This window comes from Myxocyprinus asiaticus, chromosome 3, assembly GCF_019703515.2.
Source record: "Myxocyprinus asiaticus isolate MX2 ecotype Aquarium Trade chromosome 3, UBuf_Myxa_2, whole genome shotgun sequence".
Classification (NCBI taxonomy): Eukaryota; Metazoa; Chordata; class Actinopteri; order Cypriniformes; family Catostomidae; genus Myxocyprinus; species Myxocyprinus asiaticus.
Window position 1 is genome coordinate 23002716 of NC_059346.1, and position 14769 is coordinate 23017484.

Consider the following 14769-nt stretch of genomic DNA (forward strand, 5'->3'; position numbering starts at 1 on the left):
GTAGTAGGCTGAGAACACAGCCCTGTGGGGCTCCAGTGTTGAGGGTCAGTGATGAGGAGATGTTGCTGTCTATTCTAACCACCTGGCATCTGCTTGACAGGAAGTCCAGGATCCAGCTATACAGCGAGCTGTTTAAGCCCAGAGCCCGGAGTTTCTCATCTAGCTTGGAGGGCACTATGGTGTTGAATGTTGAGCGGTAGTCTACAAACAGCATTCTCACATAAGTGTTCTTTTTTTCCAGGTGGGAGAGAGCAGTGTGTATTGTAGATGCAATGGCATCATCAGTGGAGCGGTTGTTGCGGTAAGCAAACTGCAACGGGTCAAGAGAGAGAGGCAGCACAGAGCAAATGTAATTTCTGATTAGTCTCTCAAAGCATTTGCTGATGATGGGGGTCAGAGCAACAGGACGCCAGTAATTTAAGCAAGTTATTTTTGATTGCTTTGGAACAGGCACAATGCTGGATGTTTTAAAGCATGTGGGGACTACAGACAAAGAGAGGGAAAGGTTGAAAATGTCCGTAAAAACACCAGCCAGCTGGTTCGCGCATGCTCTGATGACGCGGCCCGCGGATTTGCGGATATTCACCCATCGGAAGGATCGGGTTACATCTGCTACAGAGACGGAGAGTGAACTAACCTCTGTAGCTTCAGCCGCGAGAGCTCTCTCCGCGAGGGCGGTGTTATTTCCCTCAAAACGAGCATAAAAAGTATTTAGCTCATCCAGGAGAGATGCAGCGGTGTTCATGGCGGAGTTTTTATTCCCTTTAAAGTCCGTGATAATGTTAATTCCCTGCCACATGCTTCTAGAGTTGTTGGTGTTAAACTGTCCTTCAATCTTGCTCCTGTACTGGCGTTTTGCGGTTCTGTTTTTCGGAGGGCATAACTGGCTTGTTTATGCTCCTCCGCATTCCCGGAATTAAAAGCAGAGGTCCGCACATTAAGTGCCACGCGAACATCATTATTTATCCATGGTTTCTGATTCGGATAGATCCGTAATGTTCTGGTCGGAACCACGTCCTCCACACACTTTTTGATGAAACACATTACGCTATCAGCGTAAAGCTCGATGTCGTCATCAGAGGCGGACCGGAACATCTCCCAGTCCGTGTGATCAAAACAGTCTTGTAGCGTAGAGTCTGATTGGTCCGACCAGCACTGGATCGTTCTGAGGGTGGGTGCTTCCTGTTTCAGTTTCTGTCTGTAAGCGGGCAGAAGCAGAATTGAAGAGTGGTCCGATTTGGCAAATGGTGGGCGGGGGAGGGATTTGTAGCCATCCCGGAACGGAGAGTAGCAATGGTCCAAAACCCTGTCCCCTCGTGTGTTGAAACTAATGTGCTGGTGGTATTTTGGTGCGAATGATTTGAAACTGGCTTTATTAAAGTCCCCGGTCACAGTGAACGCGGCCTCAGGGTGCGCGGTTTCCTGCTCACTTGTACTCCCATACAGTTCCTTGAGTGCCCGGTCTGTGTCGGCTTGTGGGGGAATGTACACAGCTGTGATAACGACCACTGTGAATTCCCTCGGTAGCCAGAATGGTCGACACAGAAGCATAAGAAATTCCAGAGCAGGAGAGCAGAAAGACTTGATAGAATGTACATTCCTCTGATCACACCAGGATTTGTTGATCATAAAACTTACACCACCGCTCTGTCCGCTCGGTGCACGGAGAACCCCGCGGGTTCAATGGCTGAGTCTGGAATCTCCGCAGACATCCAAGTTTCCGTAAGGCAGATAATGCAGCAGTCCCTTGTATCTCGTTGGAAAGAGATCCACGCTTTCAGCTTGCAGAGCTTGTTATCCAGAGACTGAACATTTGCCAGTAGAATAGTGGGTAGCGGGGGTCGATTTGAGCGGTGTCTTACTCTGATGAGAACGCCGGCTCTGTTTCCCCTTTTCCTTTTGCGTTTCCGCGGCCGGACTGCCCAGACAAAGGGCTCCGCTTGCGTGTTTGTAAACAGCGGGTCAGCATTGAGAAATTTTAAGTCCGGTTTATGGTGTGAAATTGCTGAACCAATGTCCAAAAGTGTTTGTCTGTCGTAGACAATAAGGCAGACAACATCCAAGACAAAAAACATAAGAATTGTGAACAAAACAAACAAAACACTACTATGTTGTGTCGGAGCTCGCAACGCAGCAGCCATACTCGGCACCATCTTAAGTCCAGATGGGACAATGATAAGATCATTGTGGACTTTAGGAGAAACACTCCAACACTGACCACCCTCACCATTCTAAACAGCACTGTGGCAGCAGTGGAGTCATTCAGGTTCCTGGGCACTACTATCTCACAGGACCTGAAGTGGGAGACCCACATTGACTCCACTGTGAAAAAGGCCAGGCAGAGGTTGTACTTCCTTCTCCAGCTGAGGAAATTCAACCTGCCACAGGCGCTGCTGATACAGTTTTACTCAGCAGTCATTGAGTCTGTCCTCTGCACTTCAATAACTGTCTGGATTTGGTTCAGCTACAAAATCAGACATCAGAAGACTACAAAGGACAGTTCGGACTGCTGAGAGGATTATTGGTTGCCCCCTGCCCCCCCTTCAAGAACTATTTCCCATTCAGCTGATGAAAACAAGCTGCGTGAGCATGAGGAAGGATTACTTTAAGATGTAGATTGGAATGCAGGTGCAGAATTTCATATGAATAAAATAGTCTACTCCTGTCTCGCCAATGCTGGCACACGTGCCATAGGTTGTCGACCCCTGTACTATAGACTTAGTTTAGGGGTTATATCTTTAAGACCCATTTACTCAATATTCAAAATTGATTTCTTCATTATTTTTGCATTATTTAGTGGTCAATATAATTGATTTTATTTAATGTATTAAAATTTACCAATAAATATTTTTATCCCTTCTACAAACCATCTGATTTATTGGAGTTATTTCCATCTGCTGGATCACCTTGCATCAACAAGTCATGTATTATTTTAAGTAAACTGAGTAGATTTTTGGTGGGCAATATTTAAAACTAAAGGATATTGGACTTTGAAGTCCATCCCGAATTGACTACGAAAGTGCAAGGACATATCAAGGAAACTAGGATGAAAGTAAAGAGCACCACTTGGAACAAACACTTAAAGTTGCTATTTTTGCCATTTCTCCACTGTGCGGCACGGAAAGAAATGAAATACAGATATATATATATATATATATATATATATATAATAAAAGTAGGATGAGTCGAAATGAAATTTTGTGGTAATCATCATTATGCCACAAATGCTGTTGAATGAGCTTAACTTGTACTGAACCCAGAATATTCCTTCACACATAAGACCCAGGCAATAGAAAATGCAACATCCCACAATACATACAGACAATATACAGGTGGAGGCTATGTAGGCTACAGTACAAGTGAGCTTGGGCACTGAAGATAAACTGCAATATATCCGGTCAGTACAGTACAGCAATGTATCATCTCCTTTATAAATGCATATAGGCAACCTGGTCTCATAGAATCATGTTACTGTACTCTCGGTGGGGCGCGTGGTGAGTTGTGAGTGGATGCCGTGGAGAATAGCGTGAAGACTCCACATGCATTATGCGGTAAGGTGCTCAACAAGCCACATGATAAGGTCTCAGACGCGGAGGCAACTGAGATTCGTCCTCCACTACCCGGATTGAGGCGAGTCACTACGCCACCATAAGGACTTAGAGCGCATTGGGAATTGGGCATTCCAATTTTTTTATTAAAAAAAGAAAAAAAAAGAAAAGAAACAGTAGATAAAATTAATATGTATGTAAAGGAAAAACACATGGCAAAATAAATAAAGCTGTTTATCATTTGGATGCTGATACTTTGATGATCCTTTTGACTCACATATATTTTTAAGGTAAATACACACATGGAATAGTCTCAACCTCTTGTAGTTCTAGCAATGCCATTGTTTCAAGGTCCCTTTCAATAATCCCACACTTTTATTTCTAAAAGAAAATGGGACATGCCATTTAAGAGACCACTGTTCCAGTACAAATGATGCACCAGTACGACTCCCTCAAAGTGTATTATGATGTGGAACTCTCCACCAAAGTCCTCTATCTTGACTACAGTGACTCTTTCTCCATGTTCCTGGCTGTCCCAGAAATTGACAACAGAGAGAAGACCATCACTGATCTGGAGAAGGCTGTCTCTCAACAACACATAGACGAGTGGAGGGGAGCTGTCAAGAAAATGTATATATATACAGGTGCATCTCAATAAATTAGAATGTCGTGGAAAAGTTCATTTATTTCAGTAATTCAACTCAAATTGTGAAACTCGTGTATTAAATAAATTCAGTGCACACAGACTGAAGTAGTTTAAGTCTTTGGTTCTTTTAATTGTGATGATATTGGCTCACATTTAACAAAAACCCACCAATTCACTATCTCAAAAAATTAGAATATGGTGACATGCCAATCAGATAATCAACTCAAAACACCTGCAAAGGTTTCCTGAGCCTTCAAAATGGTCTCTCAGTTTGGTTCACTAGGCTACACAATCATGGGGAAGACTGCTGATCTGACAGTTGTCCAGAAGACAATCATTGACACCCTTCACAAGGAGGGTAAGCCACAAACATTCATTGCCAAAGAAGCTGGCTGTTCACAGAGTGCTGTATCCAAGCATGTTAACAGAAAGTTGAGTGGAAGGAAAAAGTGTGGAAGAAAAAGATGCACAACCAACTGAGAGAACCGCAACCTTATGATTGTCAAGCAAAATCGATTCAAGAATTTGGGTGAACTTCACAAGGAATGGACTGAGGCTGGGGTCAAGGCATCAAGAGCCACCACACACAGACATGTCAAGAAATTTGGCTACAGTTGTCGTATTCCTCTTGTTAAGCCACTCCTGAACCACAGACAACGTCAGAGGCGTCTCACCTGGGCTAAGGAGAAGAAGAACTGGACTGTTGCCCAGTGTTCCAAAGTCCTCTTTTCAGATGAGAGCAAGTTTTGTATTTCATTTGGAAACCAAGGTCCTAGAGTCTGGAGGAAGGGTGGAGAAGCTCATAGCCCAAGTTGCTTGAAGTCCAGTGTTAAGTTTCCACAGTCTGTGATGATTTGGGGTGCAATATCATCTGCTGGTGTTGGTCCATTGTGTTTTTTTGAAAACCAAAGTCACTGCACCCGTTTACCAAGAAATTTTGGAGCACTTCATGCTTCCTTCTGCTGACCAGCTTTTTAAAGATGCTGATTTCATTTTCCAGCAGGATTTGGCACCTGCCCACACTGCCAAAAGCATCAGAAGTTGGTTAAATGACCATGGTGTTGGTGTGCTTGACTGGCCAGCAAACTCACCAGACCTGAACCCCATAGAGAATCTATGGGGTATTGTCAAGAGGAAAATGAGAAACAAGAGACCAAAAAATGCAGATGAGCTGAAGGCCACTGTCAAAGAAACCTGGGCTTCCATACCACCTCAGCAGTGCCACAAACTGATCACCTCCATGCCACGCCGAATTGAGGCAGTAATTAAAGCAAAAGGAGCCCCTACCAAGTTTTGAGTACATATACAGTAAATGTACATACTTTCCAGAAGGCCAACAATTCACTAAAAATGTTTTTTTTATTGCTCTTATGATATATTATAATGTTTTGAGATAGTGAATTGGTGGGTTTTTGTTAAATGTGAGCCAAAATCATCACAATTAAAAGAACCAAAGACTTAAACTACTTCAGTCTGTGTGCATTGAATTTATTTAATACACGAGTTTCACAATTTGAGTTGAATTACTGAAATAAATGAACTTTTCCACGACATTCTAATTTATTGAGATGCACCTGTATATATATATATATATATATATATATAAAATATACTCTGGTTGCCAAAAGTTTGGAATAATGTACAGATTTTGCTCTTATGGAAATAAATTTGTATTTTTATTCACCAAAGTGGCATTCAACAGATCACAATGTATAGTCAGGATATTAATAATGTGAAAAATGACTATTACAATTTGAAAAAAAAAAAAAAAAAACTTAAACTACTTCAAAGTTTTCTCATCAAAAAATCCTCCACGCGCAGCAGTGACAGCTTTGCAGATCCTTGGCATTCTAGCTGTCAATTTGTCCAGATACTCAGGTGACATTTCACCCCACACTTCCTGTAGCACTTGCCATAGATGTGGCTGTCTTGTCGGGCACTTCTCACACACCTTACAGTCTAGCTGATCCCCCAAAGCTCAATGGGGTTAAGATCCATAACATTCTTTTCAATTATCTGTTGTCCAATGTCTGCATTTCTTTGCCCACTCTAACCTTTTCTTTTTGTTTTTCTGTTTCAAAAGTGGCTTTTTCTTTGCAATTCTTCCCTTAAGGCCTGCACCCCTGAGTCTTCTCTGTACTGTTGTACATTAAACTGGTGTTAAGCAGGTAGAATTCAATGAAATTGTCAGCTGAGGACATGTGAGGCATCTATTTCTCAAACTAGAGACTCTGATGTACTTATCCTCTTGTTTAGTTGTACATCTGGCCTTCCACATCTCTTTCTGTCCTTGTTAGAGCCAGTTGTCCTTTGTCTTTGAAGACTGTAGTGTACACCTTTGTATGAAATCTTCAGTTTTTTGGCAATTTCAAGCATTGTATAGCCTTCATTCCTCAAAACAATGATTGACTGGTGAGTTTCTAGAGAAAGCAGATTCTTTTTTGCCATTTTTGACCTAATATTGACCTTAAAACATACCAGTATATTGCATACTGTGGCAACTCAAAAACAAACACAAAGACAATGTTAAGCTTCGTTTAACGAACCAAATAGCTTTCAACTGTGTTTGATATAATGGCAAGTGATTTTCTAGTACCAAATTAGCAATTTAGCATGATTACTCAAGGTGCTGGAGTGATGGCTGCTGGAAATCGGGCCTGTCTAGATTTGATTATATTACATTTACATTTATTCATTTGGCAGACACTTTTATCCAAAGCGACTTACAAAAGAGGAATACATTATATCAAAATACATTTGATCAAAAATGACTTTTTTCAAATAGTGATGGTGCTGACTATATTTTGTGATCAGTTGAATGCCACTTTGGTTAATGTAAAGTACCAATTTCCTTCCGAAACAGCAAAATCTTTGCATTATTCCAAACTTTTGGCCACCATTATATATGTTATCTTTGAAATACTTGTTGTTTACACATTGAACATCATATGTATTTCAAAATTAAGGTTTTCCCTACTGATTTATTATACTCTTTAGTCTCTTTAACTTCAATGTCTTTCATCACACCTAGACTAGAAAATGTGAAAACTGATTTTATGAAGTCACAGTCAGTCTGATTTAATACAAACACACTTTTTTTGTCCTACAGCAAGACTTTCACTGCCTGGCCAAAAAAAAAAAAAAAAAGCCCTGTTTGGATTTAAATAAGCAGATAATTAAGAGCCTATGATTGGATCATTATTGCAATGATTAATGTTTCAGCTGGCAACAGTTCTTTTAACCCTAACTGATGCAGTGTGTAGCTTCTCTCTTAAACAACCATGTCGGAAGACGTATCCCGTGGACGTGGAAAAGATGTTACTGTGTTTCAGAAGGGGCAAATTATTGGCCTGCATCAAGCAAAGAAAACATATAAGGAGATTGCTGGAATCACTGGAATTGGGTTAAGAACTGTCCAACGCATGATTAAAACCTGGAAGGATAGTGGTGAACTGTCAGCTTCGCGGTAGAAATGTTGTCGGAAAAAATCCTGAATGATCGTGATCGGAGATCACTATAATGCTTAGTTAAGTCACATCATAAAAAATCGACATCAGAACTCACGGCAATGTTTAATAGTGAAAGTAAGAGCATTTCCACAAGCACAATGCGACGAGAATTTACAGGATTGGGACTAAACAGCTTTGTGGCCACAAGAAAGACACTAGTTAGTGAGGCTAATCAGAAAAAACAACTTCAGTTTGCTAGGGAGCATAAAGATTTGACTGTGGAGCAATGCAAAAAGGTAATGTGGTCTGATGAGTCCAGATTTACCCTATTCCAAAGTGATGGGCGCATCAGGGTAAAAAGGGAAGCACATGAAGCGCTGCACCCGTCATGCAAAATGCCCACTGTACAAGCCTCTGTAGGCAGTGTTTTGATCTGGGGTTGCTTCAATTGGTCAGGTCAAGGCTCAGCAACATTATGCGGCAATAAAATGAAGTCAGCTGACTACCTGAATGTACTGAATGACCAGGTTATCCAATCAATGGATTTTTTCTTCCCTGACAGCACGGGCATATTCCAGGACGATAATGCCAAGATTCATTGGGCTCAATTTGTGAAAGAGTGGTTCAGGGAGCATGAGGAATCATTTTCACACATGAATTGGCCACCACAAAGTCCTGACCTTAACCCCATTGAAAGGCTTTGGGGTGTGCTGGAGAAGACTTTACGGAGTGGTTCAACTCTCCCGTCATCAATACAAGATCTCGGCCAAAAGTTAATGCAACTCTGGATGGAAATAAATGTTGTGACGTTGCATAAGGTTGTCGAAACAATTCCACGATGAATGCGCGTCGTAATCAAAGCTATAGGCAGTCCAATGAAATATTAGAGTATGCAACTATTTTTTGGCCAGGCAGTGTAGCATGAGTATCATCGGTGATCTGTATTTGCAGATAAATACTCACATTTTAAAGTGAACTCTGATTTACTTTCAGGCTATGCATAAAGCCACTCTGGATATAGATGAAGAAGGAACCACTGCAGCAGTGGTGACAACAGCTACATTCAGACCAATGTCCTGACACCCTGTGAAGGCTCTGAGGTTCGACCGTCCATTCATGATCTTTATCATTGATCAAAAAAGTGACAACATCCTCTTCTACGGAAAAGTTGTCAACCCAGCGGAAAAGCATCGTACTCCTAGACCTAGAGGCTCATCTCCCTTCTTGCAAAGTTTAGATTAAATAAACTAACACACTTAAACCAGAAAATCAAGGTCTTTGGATGTATTTGACAACAAACAGTCAGGTGTCATAGAAAGAGGACACGCAGCTGCTGCTTTACTGTCAGAACGTTGTATGTATGACTTGAGATAAATCATTAAAAACAAACAAAACACAAATTCTCTGCATCGAAAGATTCCATTCAGGACAAACTAGGAGCGACAGAGCATTGTTTTAGAATGAAATAAAAGCACAATAATCACATTAGTTTCCTCACTTCTTTTAATTTTTTCTGGAACAAATAGTTTTCCTAAAAATGTATGTACACATATGTGGATAGCAGGATTAAGATTTAAATAATACCAAGCTATAGAAAGTCAGATTTTTTTTTTATCAAATTGTTTATTATGTTTCCAGGAGTGTTGGTTATTCATGTTTTTGAGACAATGCAGACATAAGAGCTGATTTTCTTTAAAACTGCTCTGGAACAACGTGTATTGGGAAAAGCAAAAAAAATAAAATAATAATAATAAAAAAAACTATACAAATAAAAATTATTTGACTTGATTTGACATTTTTTTACAATGGTTTTTTTCTACTTCGGCAACAAAATCTCAGTGTTATCTCTTTGCACTGTCAAACAAACAAGTGATAGCTGGTGCTGGAGCATTTTACCAATCACAAATTAGCATTGATCTGATACAAGTAAAGACCAGTATCGTCCAATCTAAGTACTGATAACCACTGTTTCATGTCTGCTAACCAGAAACTGAACTTTTGATGGGAAGTTTGGATTGAATGCAAAGGCAAAATACATCGTCCATGCATGTGTATTCTGGGTCACACAAGGATATATATAATGCTGAATTAACTATATATATATATATATATATATATTGTTAATTCAGCATTTCACAACTTCATTTCCATGCGTTTTACACTTAAATAATTTATACGTTCACACAATTTAAAGTTAGAAAAAATATGAACTCATATCTTGGCTCATACATGAACTTTGCTAAATGAACGCATAAATATTTTTAAAACACCATATTTGTAACTTAAAAACCGTAATTGTCTATCTCTATAAATGTGCTACCCGTCAGACCATGTTGTGTCCATCATTAGCAAAGTGTATGCACATCTGATTAGTGTGCAATAATGAACACGTTGTGAAATGTTTTTTGTTTTGCACTGTAAATACTTTATTCATAAGAACAAATTTATCAATACTTTGCCCAGGTTTGATGTCTTTCTAGTTGAAATAACCCATAAAATAGAATCTCTTAAATAATAGCAAGAATAGCACATTTCTCAAGTTTTATGAGCTTGTTTTTCTGTCTGATTGAGTTTCTATTTATTTTCATTTACATTTTTATAAAACGTATCTATTTTTAATATATAAGTATAGATCTGTAGACTATTTCCTCAGTGTAGTGCTAACTGTTCTGTGTTGCGCATGTTGAACTTGAAACGGAACTCCGTTTAAGCATCACTTCTCATTCCCCTTTAACCATTACATTTATTATTTTAAAACCGCTGACACTTCATAACCACATTTCAATTTTTGGGGGGCTCTCGGGTGGGGCGTGGAGAGAGTACTGTAGTATAGTTTTTAAGTGAGTATGATTATTATGTGTGTATATGTATATGTATGTGTATGTATGTATGTATATATATGTGTGTGTGTGTGTGTGTGTGTGTGTGTGTGTTTATTGTTATTATAAGATTTAATAAAAAATGTTAATAAAAAAAAAATAATTCCCATTCTACAATACCGGTAAGTCTAATCAGGTCCTGTGTGTCCTGATTCTCGTAGGAATGTAGATCTGCTGAATCAACTAAAAGGACAAAACAGCAGTGATTTCTTAATATAAAGAGAAAAAGAAGCAGTTAGACTTCTATGTAGGCCTGAGAGAAAGTGGAGGCCCTGCATTACTTAAATATGAGTGGCTAGGACTGGCATACCACTAGACTGGCATATGATTAAAGAACTGAATGTGCTACCACATGGCACAAACAAACACAGTTTGGCTCACATTCTAAATGCTGAAAAATTATAGGTACTGTACAGAAAAAGAAATAAAAATTAAAACATGAACTGAAACAGGACACTCCTAATTTTATAGAATCTACCCTAGTCAGGAATTCTAGCCAAGCTATAGAGAGAAGGGCAACACCCACAGTCCCGGGGACGAAAAGACAGGAAACTTGCACAACATAACATTTTGCATCTTGCTTTATTTCTATATAAAGAAATGTCTTTCCAATTGTTCTATGAAACGTCTTAGATATTCAAATGTCTCTTTACATTCAACGCCTTACCCTGGGCCTAATCAGATTCAACCCTAAACTTTTTATGTTTTTGTCTTTCAGAAAAGTGGACATCTTTGTCCCCAATGTGTCTCTTAAAACATCATACTCCCTTAACAGTATTTATTTTAAATGCAATGGAAATGACTGATATGTTTACCGCTAAACCCAACGTCACAGGAATGTCAGAGGAAAGGATGTTTATTTCAGAGGTAAAGAAACTAATTTTAAATAAAAAGAAGAGAAATTAGTGAAACTTTATTTCTTTCATGTGCTTTATCTGAAGTGGACTATCTGATTTACCTTCAGGCAGCAGCGGTGACAACAACTCACATCAAATCTGTTTCTTTCGACCCAGTGAAAATGTACAGATTCGACCGTCCGTTCATGATCTTTATCGTCGACCCAGTAAATTACAACATTCTCTTCATGGGAAAAATCGTCAACCCAGCGGAAAACCAATGACATTATTTTAAAAATGTCATTACTCACATTAGCCAGCAGATGGCCATGGTTGTTTTTATGTCATTATTTTGCCGACATCTTTTAAATTTGTTACTACTGTATACTGCTGATAATAGTGTGTCTGTTTTCTGATAGCACACGTAGGCTACCTCAACCAGACATCTATTTGTGTGTTTTTACATCTGGAAACGTATTCTTTAGGTTGTTTGCTCATCTGCAGTACGCCTGACCCAATACTCAAAACAAGCAGGTATTCATGTCCAGTAAACTATGTTGTCTGTGTCAATTATTTTTCTGTATGGTCAAATGTGTTACCAAGATTTTTACATTATTTTATTTTTATTTTATTTTTAAACCTCAGCTGCATCCTGTACAGATATGTGTTGTGTAAAGTGATGTCCAGAAGTGTGTTTTTCCATGTAGATCACTTTCTTCCAAAAGAGCACAAAATTCGACTTGCTTGAGAAAATGCGAAGACCATTGACTTCCATTTGTGAAACTAGACAGGTATCATCCCTCTAAATATTTTTTCTATTAAAGTGTTGCTTTTGGTGAGTGGTCACATCATCTATAAAATCAGGTTGCTATGTTAATTCTTGGTATTTTCAAAAACTGTGAAAAATTACTTGGCTGGTCCGTAACATAGTTGACAAATTAAGCAGCTAAAATTTCTAATTTTTGAAAAAATATCTGAAACCAGGTTATCCTGAGTTTGGCTTATACCAAATATATTGATTTTTAAGGGTGCTATGTAAGATCATGTTTGAGTTTTGAGGAAAACGTAAACTTTTTTCTTCTCACTAACAAATGTCAGATGTACCCCTAATTATAAATTGACCTATATATGTCAATAAATAATTAAAAAAAGACTAATGTGTATACTGTCAATAGGCCTATTTACCTTATACTGAGATGGCCTTTGGAAAATTAACTAGACACAAAAACAGATGCTCACTTTATCTACCCTGTTCAGTGCGAAAATTACCATGGTTTTGCAACAGTAACCATAGCTTTGCCATTGTATTAGTAGTGAAACCATAGTAACCACAAAATTAACCATGGTTACTACAATATTACTGTAGTAAAACATTGTTTCATTTATCCACAGGTGTGTCATGTGGTTAATAACCTGTTAGATATTTTAGCACTAATATTCTGCTCGTTTATTTAGTGCCCACACAAAACTTCTGTTTTGATTTCTGTTATGTTTAATATAAAAGACGGGACATATATATTATTTGAGCTGATATAAATATTTATTTCATTCTCTTTATATATTCCATCTTTACATGCATGTCAGGCAGTCTCAGTAGTTGAAAAAGGTTCAGTAGGCTCTTTCAGACCAGACTAGACCAGCATATACGCCGACATTTATTTTTAAAATTGTAGGTCATATAGAAGACTATTAGAGTACTCGCCACAGTGAATGTCTAACAGAGCAGGCTGACTACAGTTGTTGGATGATGGGGTCATTGGCATGCTGAGGCACATTTATAATTTTACAGTCTTCCCTCTGCATCAACGCCGCATTGAGACACCAACAACACTGTCACAATGTTTAACTACTGTAGAAGTCTCAAAGGTACAAGATTCAGAGGAACCTGAAAGCAGCAATGCACGCTCCAAAATCAAACGATATCATATCACCGATTGGTAAATCCTGGCCTGCTTCATCCACTATAACAGCTATATACATTGCAAATCAGGTACAGATGTTTGTTTTTTTTTTGTTTGTTGCTGAGTTTGATAAAAAATTATTCCAACTAAAATTTCAGTTACAGTTCATATGTGTTTTTGTTACATCATTTGTGTGAACCAGAAATGCACACGGACTCTCTTTATTATTAGCCTATACAGTTTCAAACCATGCATAGTATGACCATTCTGATTATACAGAGGCTACATAATATAATATAGGATTATTTTTGTGAGCACGATCATAAAAAAATATAAAAATCACCATTGGTATTTTACAAAATACAGTCACAGACATAGTTGGTAGAATTAAACATAAAATATGGTAATCATATCATTTATGTTGCTTATGAAATGAAAATGAGCATCTGCATCTTCCAAATCTGTTCTAAATATACAGTATGACTAGTGTTTGCAGGCAAGATATCTCTACAGAATTAATTCTATAAATAGGTTTCCTTTTCATTTCACAGTATTCACAATATAGTACAGATTAAGTCAGAATAAAACTGAGCAATGACCTGATATTAAATGAGCCTTGAGCTGGTATCAAGTGCACTGACAGATCACTTATGTTCAAGCATTGTGAGTGTAGAGACACTCAGTTCCTTGATGCATGTTTATAGCAGACAGTACTATCAAACTGGATAGTCCAGAAGGCTTAAAGGAATAGTTCACCCAAAAATTACAATTTGCTGATAATTTACTCACCCTCGGACCATCCAAGATGTATCTGAGTTTTTTCTTCATCAAAACAGAATTTAAGATTTTTGGGATTTAATTTCAGGCATCCTCCTTTAAACAATGCGAGTGAATGTACTCCATTTTTTGACGGTCCAAAATTTATATTTAGGGTGCATCAAAATAATCCACACGACTACAGTCGACAAATAAAGTTCTTCTGAACCCAAACAATTGATTACTTTTAGAAACAAAACAATACTTCTATACTTCTTAACTACAAATGTTTGCTTCCATACATCTCTGTTATGTGCGCTAATGAGAGGGATGATGTAAGCTTGTTGGTAAGGCCACGTGTCATGTGGAGGAGGAGGCAGGAAGCGCGTCATTGAAATCGTCAGGGGTAAAATGTTCATTGCACACCCTACAATATTTGAGAGAATGTAGGGGTGTACTGATATCCAGGTTCAGCGCGATAAGCCAGAGATTCAATCGCTCATGATCACGTATAAGCAATCGATGAAAAGTAAAATTTTTATCCGCCGTGCATTTTCTTTGGGGTTTCTGAAGGTTGAAGCATCCAGGATACACACAACAAACGACCATTTTGAACAATACACTTATACAAATACAAATCTACAACAAAGACAATTAAACTTTTGTACAGCGCTGCTCCTCTTGTAAACAATGACGCGCTTCCTGACTCTTCCTCCACGTGACGCGTGACCTTACCAATGAGCTTACGTCATCC

General features: G+C 38.6%; 1 pseudogene; it reads left to right on the plus strand.

Moving 5' to 3' along the window:
• Window positions 1-3190: 3190 nt before the first annotated feature.
• On the plus strand, window positions 3191-11642 carry LOC127417964 (alpha-1-antitrypsin homolog; annotated as a pseudogene).
• The last annotated feature ends 3127 nt before the right edge of the window (window positions 11643-14769 follow it).